This window comes from Agelaius tricolor, unplaced genomic scaffold (genome assembly GCF_023055355.1).
Source record: "Agelaius tricolor isolate 1412-34295 unplaced genomic scaffold, bAgeTri1.0.p SCAF_8, whole genome shotgun sequence".
Taxonomy (NCBI): domain Eukaryota; kingdom Metazoa; phylum Chordata; class Aves; order Passeriformes; family Icteridae; genus Agelaius; species Agelaius tricolor.
Window position 1 is genome coordinate 20,366,113 of NW_027269268.1, and position 12,138 is coordinate 20,378,250.

General features: G+C 37.4%; 1 protein-coding gene across 3 annotated transcripts in view; it reads left to right on the plus strand.

Annotated features, from left to right (window-relative positions):
• Positions 1–12,138, plus strand: part of FHIP1A (FHF complex subunit HOOK interacting protein 1A) — a 78,535-nt gene that overhangs the window by 15,000 nt on the left and 51,397 nt on the right. The gene's annotated exons all lie outside the window — the stretch shown is intronic.

The window sequence follows — 12,138 nt, forward strand, 5'->3', positions numbered from 1 at the left end:
AAAATTGAGCACAGAACCTTTAGAAAAGCTTTTGCAACAAAAGCTGAATAAGGGACAGAGGTCCTAGACTTTGACTTGTCATTGGATCATCTTTATCTTACTCTGCAGTGAAACTAGTTAGCTGACAGATGAAAATTCAGATAAGTCTTTTCCCCAACCTGATCTACAAGCATGAATATTGTTTGGTTCAACATTGTACATGTGCTGTGTTTTATTAGATAAGCTGTTTTACAAAGTGAAAAGGGCTGAACACTTATGAGTCACCTCCTCAAAAGATGCTTATTCTCAGTTGGCAAAAGGGCCAGATGAAAGGGCATGAAAGAGGGGTGTGGTTTTCATAGACTGAATGTTTCATAGAAGAGTTGGCATCATTTAGGGAGGAGATGTGGGTGTTAATTGCAAGATTGTCATAAGGAAGCTGTGTACAGAGGAGAAGCCCAAGCTAGCTAGGGAGGGAGCCTGATGTGTGGGTGTGAAATGAGACTGGGATTAGTACAGACAAGCTTGAAATCACAGGAAACCTGACAGTGTGTTTCGTTTCCCAAGTTGTGTTTGTTGTATCAGGTGGAACATTTATACCAGTCAAACAACATTAGAAAGAAGAAATATGAAATGATACTTCATAATAACCACTAGTTCCTGGTTTTTATATACCCAGGTTTTCTTTCAAATTGATTAGAAAAAATACAAATAGCTGTTAGATTATAATTCAGTATTAACTTTCTGGTAAGGTCTTGTGCCATGTTTGTTATTTCTGAACCACCAAACACTTGCTTTATGAAAATGAACATCATCTCTTAGCAGCCTTTCATGTAGCATGTGTCTGGTTTTTTCCTCTCCTGTAGTGCTTCCAACTCTTTTTTGGTGCTGTTTGTTGCAATTCTTGGTGCTGATAGGAGACCGTTTTGTCAAGTGAGAAACAAGGATCTTGTTCTTCTCATCTTAACCTGTGCTGCTCTGTAAGGATTAAGGAGGTGTCTGGTTTCTCTGTAATAGCTTAGAAAAGGTTTCAGAATATCATATCAAAGTATCTTTAGGAAACTGAGGGGTTGTAGAAAGTCTGATGCTTGCCAAATATTCAGTATGTTATTGTTTCCTCTCTCGGAATAAATTGGCAAATCTGACACCTGTTTTATTAAACCCAGATCATTAGAATGCTTTGGAATATCAAGCCTTGTCTAAAAGCTCATCTAGCAGGATGTTTGGAAGGACTAAATATTCCCAAGACTAGTGGCACCTTATCCAAAATGTATTGAGTATAAGCTTTTACATGTACTGACCTGCAGCTAATCCATGATTCTGTGGCTGTATGGAAGCAGCTTTGGTTGCCAAAGTGACTATTTGTCAATCAGTTGCTGTAGGTAAGAGTTCTTCAGATGGTTTGTAGCATTAGAATTTAATATCTTGCTTAATAAAGACAAGTCTCTTTCCTTCTCCAGAGAGAAAACTAAGTAACAACAATTGTTAATTTAAACTAGAGTCTGGCCTTACTCTGTAACTTTATTTCTAGCAGTGTAAAGCTTTCCTTTGTCTGTTTCTTCTTTCCCTGACTTAAAATCTAGTTATGCTAATAGAAAGGCAATAACAGTAACCAGTGGCAGGAAGTGACATGAACCAATGAACAATGATGTGGAGTCTTTCTCTCATTTCTTCCTATTCTGTGTTTGTGTAACTCCTCAATTTTACTGGTATGTTCGGATTCCTGTTGCTTTAGCTAAGAGCAGTAATGAAAGAAACCCCTAATTCCTTAACAGAAGAGCTTTAGTATCCAGTCTAAGATTATTAAATATCTGTGATTACCAATTCTAGTCCCAGCTATATTAAACATGTAGTGTTTTTTGTTGGAAAATATTAATCTGGAACAAATATGTACCCATATGTTTTTGTTTTCAATTAAACTTTTCTAAGTAAGACTTTATTAGATTCAAGTTGGAATTTCAGAATGACAAAAGACACAAAGTGAAAAAATTCCATTAGTTTATATGGAGTACCTTAGGATCATGCTTCCGTTGAGCTGCATTCTTCCTCAGTTGTGGTGTGGGGGTTGATTGTTTGTTTGTTTGTAATTTTTTATTGCTTTTTTTTCTCCTGGTGTCAGTTTGTAGAGTTTTGGGTTTGTTCTCAATTTATAAAAATTGTGAAGACTCAGACTTGTGGGGAGGAAAACATCTTTTTCATTCAGCAGTGAGTTTCATCTTAGGAGTAAGCCAGTAAAAACTTGGTTACTGAAAGAAATTACTGTTATAGAGGAAGATCCTGTTTTTACTGATGTAGGTAATTTTTAGACTGCCTTGAATTTCACAAAATGTTAATATTAATAGAAAATAGCTATTGCATGACTTCACTCTTTCATAGATAGGATTCCTTGGGCCAGTTGCAGGCTACTTCACATGGCCTTCTTGAGGAATCAGTGATGTTCTGTAAATAATTTGAATGGTTCTGATTTCTAATCTTTCATCACTGTACTCTAGCATACAAATTTGCTTTCCCTGTGATACTGAGGGAGAGGTCTGTAAAGGACACATCCACCTGGTAATTCACAGAATATAAAGATGTATACATGGCTTTCATAATGCATGAAGTGTTTTTTCTTTCTCAGCTCAAGATAAACAAGGAAAAAACTTATATATATAGCACACAATGTGAGTAAAGTTCCTGGGTATGTCATAAAGAATGTTTTGTCCAACCATCTTGATTTACTTGTCATTGCTTGTGTCTCGAGTTCAATTAGGTAAGTGTGTATTTTGCCCTGAAGAACTAAGCACAGTGCAGGGAAGTGAGCAGGGTGTAATGGTGGATAGAGGCCAGTGGCACGAGGAAATGGGAAGGTATCACTGGTTTTCTGATCATAGTCTGACAACTCTTTTTCTTAACTTTGGGCTCATGGAAATAAACATGGTAAGGAGGTATTGTTCCAAAATTGGCTACACCTTAGTACTAAATCGGGGTAAATTGTCCTTGGTAGTGTCCCTATAAAACCTAGGGGAATATGTAACCATTCTGAATAAAGGAGATTTGGTTAATGTGAGATTAGAATTTTGGAGATTTTATGATATACATAAAGAAACCACATAAAGAATACATACATACACATACATAAAGAAAAAAGCAAAGCAGGAAAAAAGTGATCATGTTTTACATAATAAAACTGATTATTATCAACATAGTGGTTTTACATTTAATTTAGAGTAGAAGCCCACCTTAGCTATAGAAGCTATCTTAGAAGGAAAAAGATTAATACAAAATAAGATTGTAGAACAAAATCTTGAAGGATCAAATTCTCAGTTGACACATGTTTTCCTGTGCATCATTGTTCTTTAGTTCCCAATATTTTTTAAGACAAAGAGGATTTTCAGGTAAAGCTAGTGTGGATTAGTTAAATTGTTTTAAAGTACCCACTATTATTTCAAAATATAAACTTGGACTAAATGAGAGAGGAGTAAGATACACTGTTAATATATGGGCCTGCAAGAATGGATTGAATTGAAAGGCTAAATGTTGATTAGATTCTGATTTGGCTTTGCAGTGCTAGAATCTGTTGGTGTGAACAGAAACATATCTTAGAAACCTCTCTGTAGCTGTTGTCAGACAAGCTGCTTGCTCATGAGCCAGCAATGGAAATGTTTGATATATTTGTTGTATATGGAGCAGTGGGGATCACTGAGGGTTTTGAAGTTAGGCTGTCCTCAGAGTAGGAATTGGTGGGAGAGAAGGGGGCAGGAGAACATGTTCATTGTCCAAGCATATGGCAGTGTCCCTGCCCATGTGCAGTCCATGATCTTACTTAGTAAGGTGAGTATAAGTATTATATTATAATATAATAAGACCAGTCCATGTTCTTATTTAGTAGTCTTTCCATTCTATAAGTTCTGTGGGTTTTGTCTTTTTCTTTCAAAATAGTTTTAAAATTGTCGGTGCTTTTGGTAACTCTTATGGCCTGCAACAATGAGTTCCATAATTTGTCACAAATTATCACTTGTGCAGGAACAGAGATGGCAAGAGCTATACAATGGGAGGAGAATGCAAGATCCAAGTTCTGGGTGTCTAAATTGTGTATCACACAGTAATTTTAATTTTTTAAGGGCTCTGCATATTGTGTATTTCAGAGCTACAGAAGTATATTGTCATTCAACTTTCTGGATTCACAGGAATTTTTTAAAACTCTGGTTTACTTCAAATAGAATTGGATTAATGAAAAACTAATCTGTCAGCTACTGCAAGTGTACTGTTGGGCTTTTTAAAGCAGTGTTTGTGGCCTTTGTTTCATATTAAGTTCAATGTTGTGAAGTGCACATTGAGTATTTCTGTTGTATTTTAAAACAATGATTTGTACACTGTAAGTATAACATTATTGAAAAGGAAATTTGAATAAACCTTTTTGCTATCCAGATTAGATTAATGAGATTTTCTGGCAGTGCTTGAGATCTAAAATGAAGGAATTGGGTGGGAGTAAAGTAATTGATTCCATTGCCATATGCATGCTCCAGTTTGCAAAATGCAAGCTAAGCAGAATACTTGTTTCATCCTACTTTGTAGCTCTAACTAAAATAAACTGTAGCTTATCTTAACCAACAAAAGGTGGAAGTGAATTTTAAATTACAATGCATTCCTGAAGGACATTGCTTATTGAAGCTAGCCTGTAGTTTGCAATATGATTTATTGTAGTATTCTTTTTATGTCCATTCAATTTGAGAGCTTCCCCTTTTTTCCAGTGAAGTGCTACAGTGCATTTTATACACAGGCTGTTCTGTTGAAGGCTGTTTCATGTATTGCAAAGATGTGCAGCTGACCACTAGTCTCATTTGAAGATTTTATTTTTGCAGCTTGCACGGAAACTGCTTTATGAAACACATGGGTTTTTTGCCTCTCTCCTAATAGGAGTATAATATTCAAGGGGAAGTGTCACAGACATCTTTTCACTAAAAATCCTTTCTTGGGATTTTTTCCCTTCTGAGAAGCTGAGGCCTCAGAAACAAAATGTAAAACAATGGTTATCTGCTGCTGTGGAATGCATCAGGTAGATTTTTTGATTGGCCCATCTTAGATGTTTATAATTAATGGCTAATCTAGGCTGAGCTATCTCGAACATAGTCTGAGAGAGCTGCCTTTTGTTATCATTCTTTTAGATTCTATTCTTAGCTAGCCTTCTGAGATGAACCTTTTCCTTCTATTCTTTTTAATATAGTTATAATGTAATATATCAAATAATATAGTTATAATGTAATAAATCAAGCCTTCTGAACATTCTCATCTCTTCCCTCACCTGAAGACCTCTGTGACCACTGTTACAGGGACGGGAAAGTCTCTCACTGTATTGTAGGTGTGGCACAGAGTCAGTGTGTGACAATATGTGAATGCCTTTGCTTGAATCTTTTGCTAAGGGGAAATTTTGGTGAGTACCCTACCACAGAAGGAGGCAAATCTGAAATGATATTGAAACTTTGACCAAAGATGTTCTTCTAGATAAAATTCCTCTTACTTTTTAACTCGATTGGCACTACTCTGTGACTTACTTTACCAACATCAGTAATTTGTTTCACTGAAGAGCTGTTGGTGTTAGTTAGTTTAATCACTATATCAATTTATATCTGAGTGCTATATCTGAAGGATCACAAACTGAAGCAGTTTCTGATCCTTCAGATATAAAAAGGGATACTACAAACTAACTTGGCGTAAGTACCACTTAATATTGATTTTGTTCAACCGCATTTTTTTCACTTTGTAACTGTTGTTCACACTTAATGGCTACTCACTTATACTGAGAAGACATGTAACAACATAATTTAAAAAGTCCCTACCCCTCAACCTAATCTCAAGATGTTGATATTTAATCAGTTTTGCTGATTGTTTTTTCATTCTAATGAGCTTTGCTTGAGTTGAGAGTTTGTTCTCTCTGTTTGTTGAAATTACATCACTGATCTGTAAAATGTTGTGGATTCTCAAGTGACTTATGTAAAATATACTTTCTACACACCAACAGCTGAGTATTACTGTTGTAGGAAGTGCTGGAGAGAGGAACCTTCATTTCAGCCTCATGATATAATCGTTCAGGTACACCCTTGAGCGACCAGTTGGAACTGAAAAGGTGAATCTTTTAAAGAGGCTTTGGTAGTGAAGTTTTTACATGTGATTTCAGTAACTTTAACATTTAGGTTGCAGTGCAGTCATTAAGGATCTAATTACTTACCTTCTAATTTAAAAATGCTCTCAAACCACTCTGGCCTATGGGTGATTCTAGTGAGTAAGTAGGCTTTGATGTGATACTGGGCAAAAAATTTGTGGACTAATAGGTCCCTGCTTTGGAAATGTTATAGTGTCTTTAGTGAATGAAAGAGAGTATTAAAAAGCTGGAGCCTCATCAATTTATGAAGGATTATAAATTATGGTAACAGGTGTGGGGGCTTGATAATCAAGGAAATCTTTCAGTTCCAAGTCCTAAGGAAGGTCGTGATGCCAGGGAAAATCTTTCAAAAGCCAAAGTAGTTGAAGTACTTCTCTTCTGAAAGCACCTCAGAAACTTCAGCATAAATTTTTGCTATTTATGAATGGCAAGACTGAAACTTCTTTTTACTGGGATTAAGGAAGTAATGCTAGGCATCATTCCAGGAGCAAGTCAGAAAAGTATTATGCCTTAGAGAAACAGCTTACTTTCCTGCTCCTTCTCTTATTTTAGGGCTGCAACATTATCAGTCTGTTTTCCTTTTCAAAACTGTCAGCTGTACACCAAAGAGCATTTTAAGGTGGGAGCTAGTCTATTTACTGGTGCCATAGTAGATGCATTTTGGAATTGGTTCCCTCTGTGCCAAGGACCTTTGAGGCTGGGATAGAATAGATGGGGAGTTGCTTTCTCCATGATTATTCTTCTTTTTGGCCAGGTAGGGAGAGGCACAGTCCTACTTTTAGCTGCTGGGGGGGATGAGGTGCAAGAAGATCTACTGGCCTCCAAGGGTCATGTTTAGCTTGGAACGGGCTCAATGCAGAGTTGAACGTTTAATTTTGGAGAAATAAAACAGGAAAGCAGTCTTTGAGAAACCAGAACACTTTCAATTCCAGAGGAAAGGATGTGAAAAGTTTACTCTAGAAAAATCAGGAATTTTTATTGATTTATTTACAAAAAGAGATTAATCTAGGAATGTTTTCCTTAGTAGTCATATTCAGTATATCTAATGAATTTTTGTCCAGTTCATACGATGTTTCCTTATATCTCCTTTATTAATTTGTGTCCCTTACCCAGGGGTACATTGGCTACTAGGGCAGAGAATATTGCTCTTGCTTTAGTCAGTTCAGAATTAGATGAGACCTGGAGTCTGGTAGTTCTGGTGACATATTGACCATGTTTGCTGCTAGTAAGTTTGAATTATTCTAATATTATTGCAGAAGAGCTAGCACGGCATTAATTACTGTCTCTAAGTCTTCAGAATCTGACTTGCTGACTCTAAATATGCAGTTATGGTAATAAAAACCATGGAATGATACTAGAAGCAGAAGAGCTGATGGAGTCTCTGTCCAGGGTGGCAGTTGCACAGCATCCCCAGCCTCTGTTCCCAGTTTGCAGTGATGTGGCCTTACTCCTTTCTGTTTTACTCTCCCTGAAGCTGTTGCTGAGCTGACTTGTTTGTGAACTGAGGAGCTACAGCATGAGTGTGCCAGGGACATGGGACATGGGATAGGGCATCTTTGTTGTGTGAGCCATGAACTGCTCTGCTGCTTCACCACAGCTTTTGGAGCAATGCTTTTAGTAAGAAACCTGTCAGGGATTCTCTAGATAACTCTGCTGTCCTAGAAGGATACAACTGAAACTAAGATGAATTGCTAATCTCTGAGTATTAAAATTCATAGCCTAGAAAGCTTTGTTGCCTCTTAAAGTTTAAGACCATGCAACTACATTCTGTTTTCCTCTCATTGGTGTAAATCTACCTTCATTTCACTGAAAGCCTAGCATGCAACTGGAAGAAAAAATCAGGCTGTTTAATGAGATGCAGTTGAAGAAATCCAGTGAGACAAACTAAGATGAATGAACATGTGGGAAGCAACTACAGTCAAAGTGAGTAATATGCTGCATTTTGAGAAATACAAACAAGTAGGAGGGTAGGAATAAAGTGCTTGCACAGAGTAAGCCAATTGCCTAGAGCTGGGTATCCAACAATAGTTAATTTGGGAGATGAAGTTACTGTCCCATTGCATTGCTTTCCTGAAAGAAATGAGGTAAAACTGGTCCAGCACTTTTGAACGGTAAGTCAGCAGCTGCATCATTATCATGAATGACCCTGCTCAGAACTTGTGGCTTTTCCTGAAACACTTCCTGAGTGTGGAGGGGAGAACAAAACAAAAAAAGCTCAACCAAACAGTAAAAAAACCACCTCAAACAAGCAGAAAGCAAAACCAAAACCAACAAATCAGGAGCAGAATTACTCATTCTCTTTTATGAATGCTTTGATTTTTTCTATTATTATGGAAATTTTTTTAGTGTTTGCATGATTATCTTACAAATATATACTCCAGAAAAGCATCTGAACTGGCATAGGGCAGTGTATCTTACATCTGTGTCTTCTAAAATGCAAAGTGGGGAGGTTGTGTAGGTGCAGTTTTTAAAGTATGTGTTGTTCTTTTTGTATTGCCTGTCATGTTACTAATAATAGGACAATGTGCTCTGTCAGCATGTTTCATTTACCATGTCACTATTAGCTTCCACAGAAGTCCTTAAGTGTTCTGAAACAATATGGGTTTGAATTTAATTGAGACAAGCCTAGTGCTGGATACTTCTGGAGGACATAGATCCCATTCCCCTTCTCTTGACAAGTTAGAGAATTTGTGTTGGGTGATATTTTTTACATCTTACTTTTTAAACCTGTATGGTATATCATCTTAGTTGATTCTCTTAATAAAAATTGCTGTAGTAGCATACAAAAGCAGCAAGCATCTCATGATGTAGAATAATTGTCTTTATATTGTCTGTAGGGGAGTGGTTGGATCCCTGCAAGTGGATCCTTGCAGGTGGGGTTCCCACTTATGTTCGTCAGGTAAAAGCATGTCTCTTGTGGTTAAATATTTTTTAGTTGCCACAAGTTGACTCTGCATCCTTTCCAGACCCTGACTCCTGCACAGTTATTAGCATGAGGGTGTTCACAGAAAAGGAATCTGTCCCCAGGGCTGTGTTGTGTTTGTCTGTAGAATATAGGTAATTATTTTCTTGCTCATACACTTATGTTTATACTCAAAGTACTCTTTAAGCTGCTTGTACTCCTGTGTCACTGTTTTTCATCTATCACCATTCTGTTTCCATTCACTAATCATCATTTATCTTCATGATGCATAGCATGGATAGATGACAAAAAGATTGAAAGTGTATCTTGGGTTTACAGAAAGAAGAAAAATATTTTTTCATTTTGATAAAAATACCACTGGCTTATTATGCTTATACTAGTATCTTTATATTTCAATTTTTATTTTGGTTTCTTGCTTATTAGGTTTGGAGAGAATCACTCACAGCTCATCCTATCTGTATGTGGTATTCAAGGACTTATGCACTTTTCATTAAACTGCATACATGATTTTGACTTGTGGATGATAGAGAATGAAAGGTGAAATGAAATGGCTACAGAGTTCTTAGAACTGAATAATTCCCCAACCAAGTTATGCAGTTACTTCAAGTGAAAAATTAACAACCTACTGTGCTTGGCATTTTAATAATGTGTAGTAAGCTGGTCCCATGTCTGGGGTTTTGTTTGTTTATTTGCTTTTTATTCTGTGGGGGATTTGTTGGATTTATTTTTTCATGTTTTGGCACATAAAGAATCGAGGACATTTATGGTGTAAGGTTTATTTAATGCATATATAATTGTTCAATTTTTTTTTTTAATAGAAAGATGTCTGCATATCAAACTGCAGTTTTTATGTTCAAGTTGTAGATATGGAGGACCTGATACACTTTTTAGGTATGGCACTTATGGGGTTTGAACATGAATTTAGAAATACCTGTTCAGTAAATCTGCCTCCATATCAAGTATGCAGCAGCTCAACTCCTGACAGCAGTGTGCATTGTTTTGGGTGTGTGTTGCTCTGTGTGCAGGGTGGTGGTGGGGATTTTAGCCCTGCTGTACAGTACAGAAGAGGCTGATTAGTGTTCTAATCACTGTAAGTCATATAAATCTATCTTTTGGTTTCCATTTTTGTCTTTCTTTACTTCATCTCATCGCCTTTTTCCTGGGGAAAAAAAAAGAAAGGTTGGTTTTGTTTTCTACATTAGTCCTGTATGCTGAGTCTGGGTGGGAGGTTTCTGTCAGAGGACACAGCAATGATAGTTCTTCATTGTGGAGGCTGGAGGGAAGGGGAAAAGGACATAGTTCATTGCACTAGGGAGTTGTTTGAGTTGTTTTGGTATGCAAAGTGGGAAAAGACTCTATTCCTTGTAAAGTCCTGGGCTTGAGGGAGTAATACTAAGCTTTGCTCTACCTCTTCAGTCTTCCGGCTGTGTATAAAAGCAGTTGCCAGGGTGAGAGAGGCCACTGGCTGAGCTAACCCTGGCAAAGGTTTCCATTCCCATCCTGGCTGACAAGGAGGGGAGAATGTGGAAGTAGGTTTTTTGGGTTTCTAGTAAAAATAAAAAAAGGTCTCAGTCCCTAGCTATAGTTAGAGTCTTCACTGTGGTTGTTTCCTGTGGATTTTGAGGAATCATTTGAACACATGGGATATTCTTGCAAATTGTATTTACCCAGATACTGCAACACCTCAAAAACAAACAAAACCTCGGTATCAGCTCTTAACTGATTTGTGTGAAGTTACTTGGTTCTTTGACAAAGTGCCCTGCAGGTCTAGGATTTTCATAGCGCGCTGGTTTGAGCCCAGGTAGAGTTAGTTTTCTCAATGTCGAGTATGAGGCTGTGTTTTGGATTTGTGCTGGACACACTGATGATAATAGAGATGTTTCTGTTATTGCTGAGCAGGATTTAGAGCCAAGGTCTTTTCTGCTTTTTGTACTGCCCTGCTGGTGAGGGGACATAATCTAGCCTCATGCAGAAACGTAGACTTAGTTTGTGAATGGTATCACATCTGTCTGATACATGAAGGACTCCTGTGGAGCTGAGTACTTTGTGTTGCTGCTACTTGAATTGCTCTGTAGAAAACAATTTGGATTCTGTTGTAGTGATGCTGAGCCAAACCTAATGAAATTCAGCCACAATTTTTGTGTTCTGTTGCTTTTTGGGTTCATCTACTCACTGTTGGCTTGAAAACAAAGCACAGGGTTTGTGTTCAGAATTAGTTGTGGTTTATGTAGCAGGACTGACTTTCCTAGTGTTCTCAGTTAAAAGCTTTAAAGATACAAGTTAGGAGAGAAAATTCAGCCTAAGTGGATTTAAAGGTTAGTGTTTGGATACCTCTATTAATTGCTTAGCGTTTCTTATCTAGAATTGTCAAGGCTTATCTCAGCCACTTTAGCTGAATACTCAATTGTCATGGAATCATTTCAAGTATTAGTGCACATTTTAAATTATTCCAACAACTAAGCAGATATCCCCTCAGGCTCCATTACAAATGTGCTTTAAGGTGCTGAATACTTGAAGGTGACTTCCTATTTCCAGCTTGCACTTCATCAGCAAGGTGATTTGTAACATGTAAATGTAATTGATAGCTCTGCCTGGAATCTGGAGGCTTTGCATAATTCTATTCCTTACTGCTAATTAGTCCACTAGTCAGTTGCTTCTCATACGATCCTTTATATTTTGACAGTCCTAGGAGCGGTATTCATCCTTCACAGACCTTTCTCTAAAACCAGCAGACATTCTGTTAAACTCACAATCTCAAATGGGATACATAGTGAAGACTCCAAACAGAGGTTCACAATCTAGATACTTCTGGCAGATGACCTGACTTCTGTGAGCAGTGAACCTTTAGGTGTTCTTCATCACACCTGTGCTCTCCAGCACCAATATTTGAGGTACCCTCACTGGTCTGGCTATTGTGTTCCATGAGGCTGCTTTCTAAAACTGCTTTTGGAACAGGGTCTCTGTACTTTCCAGACATTCTGTGGAGGATCAAGTCAGTTCTTGAACAATTCTTAATTAAAGTAACTTCCTTAAGAAAATCAGACTCTCGTTATGTAAGCAGTATTCTCTCTGGAGAAGAGCATGTTCCAAACAC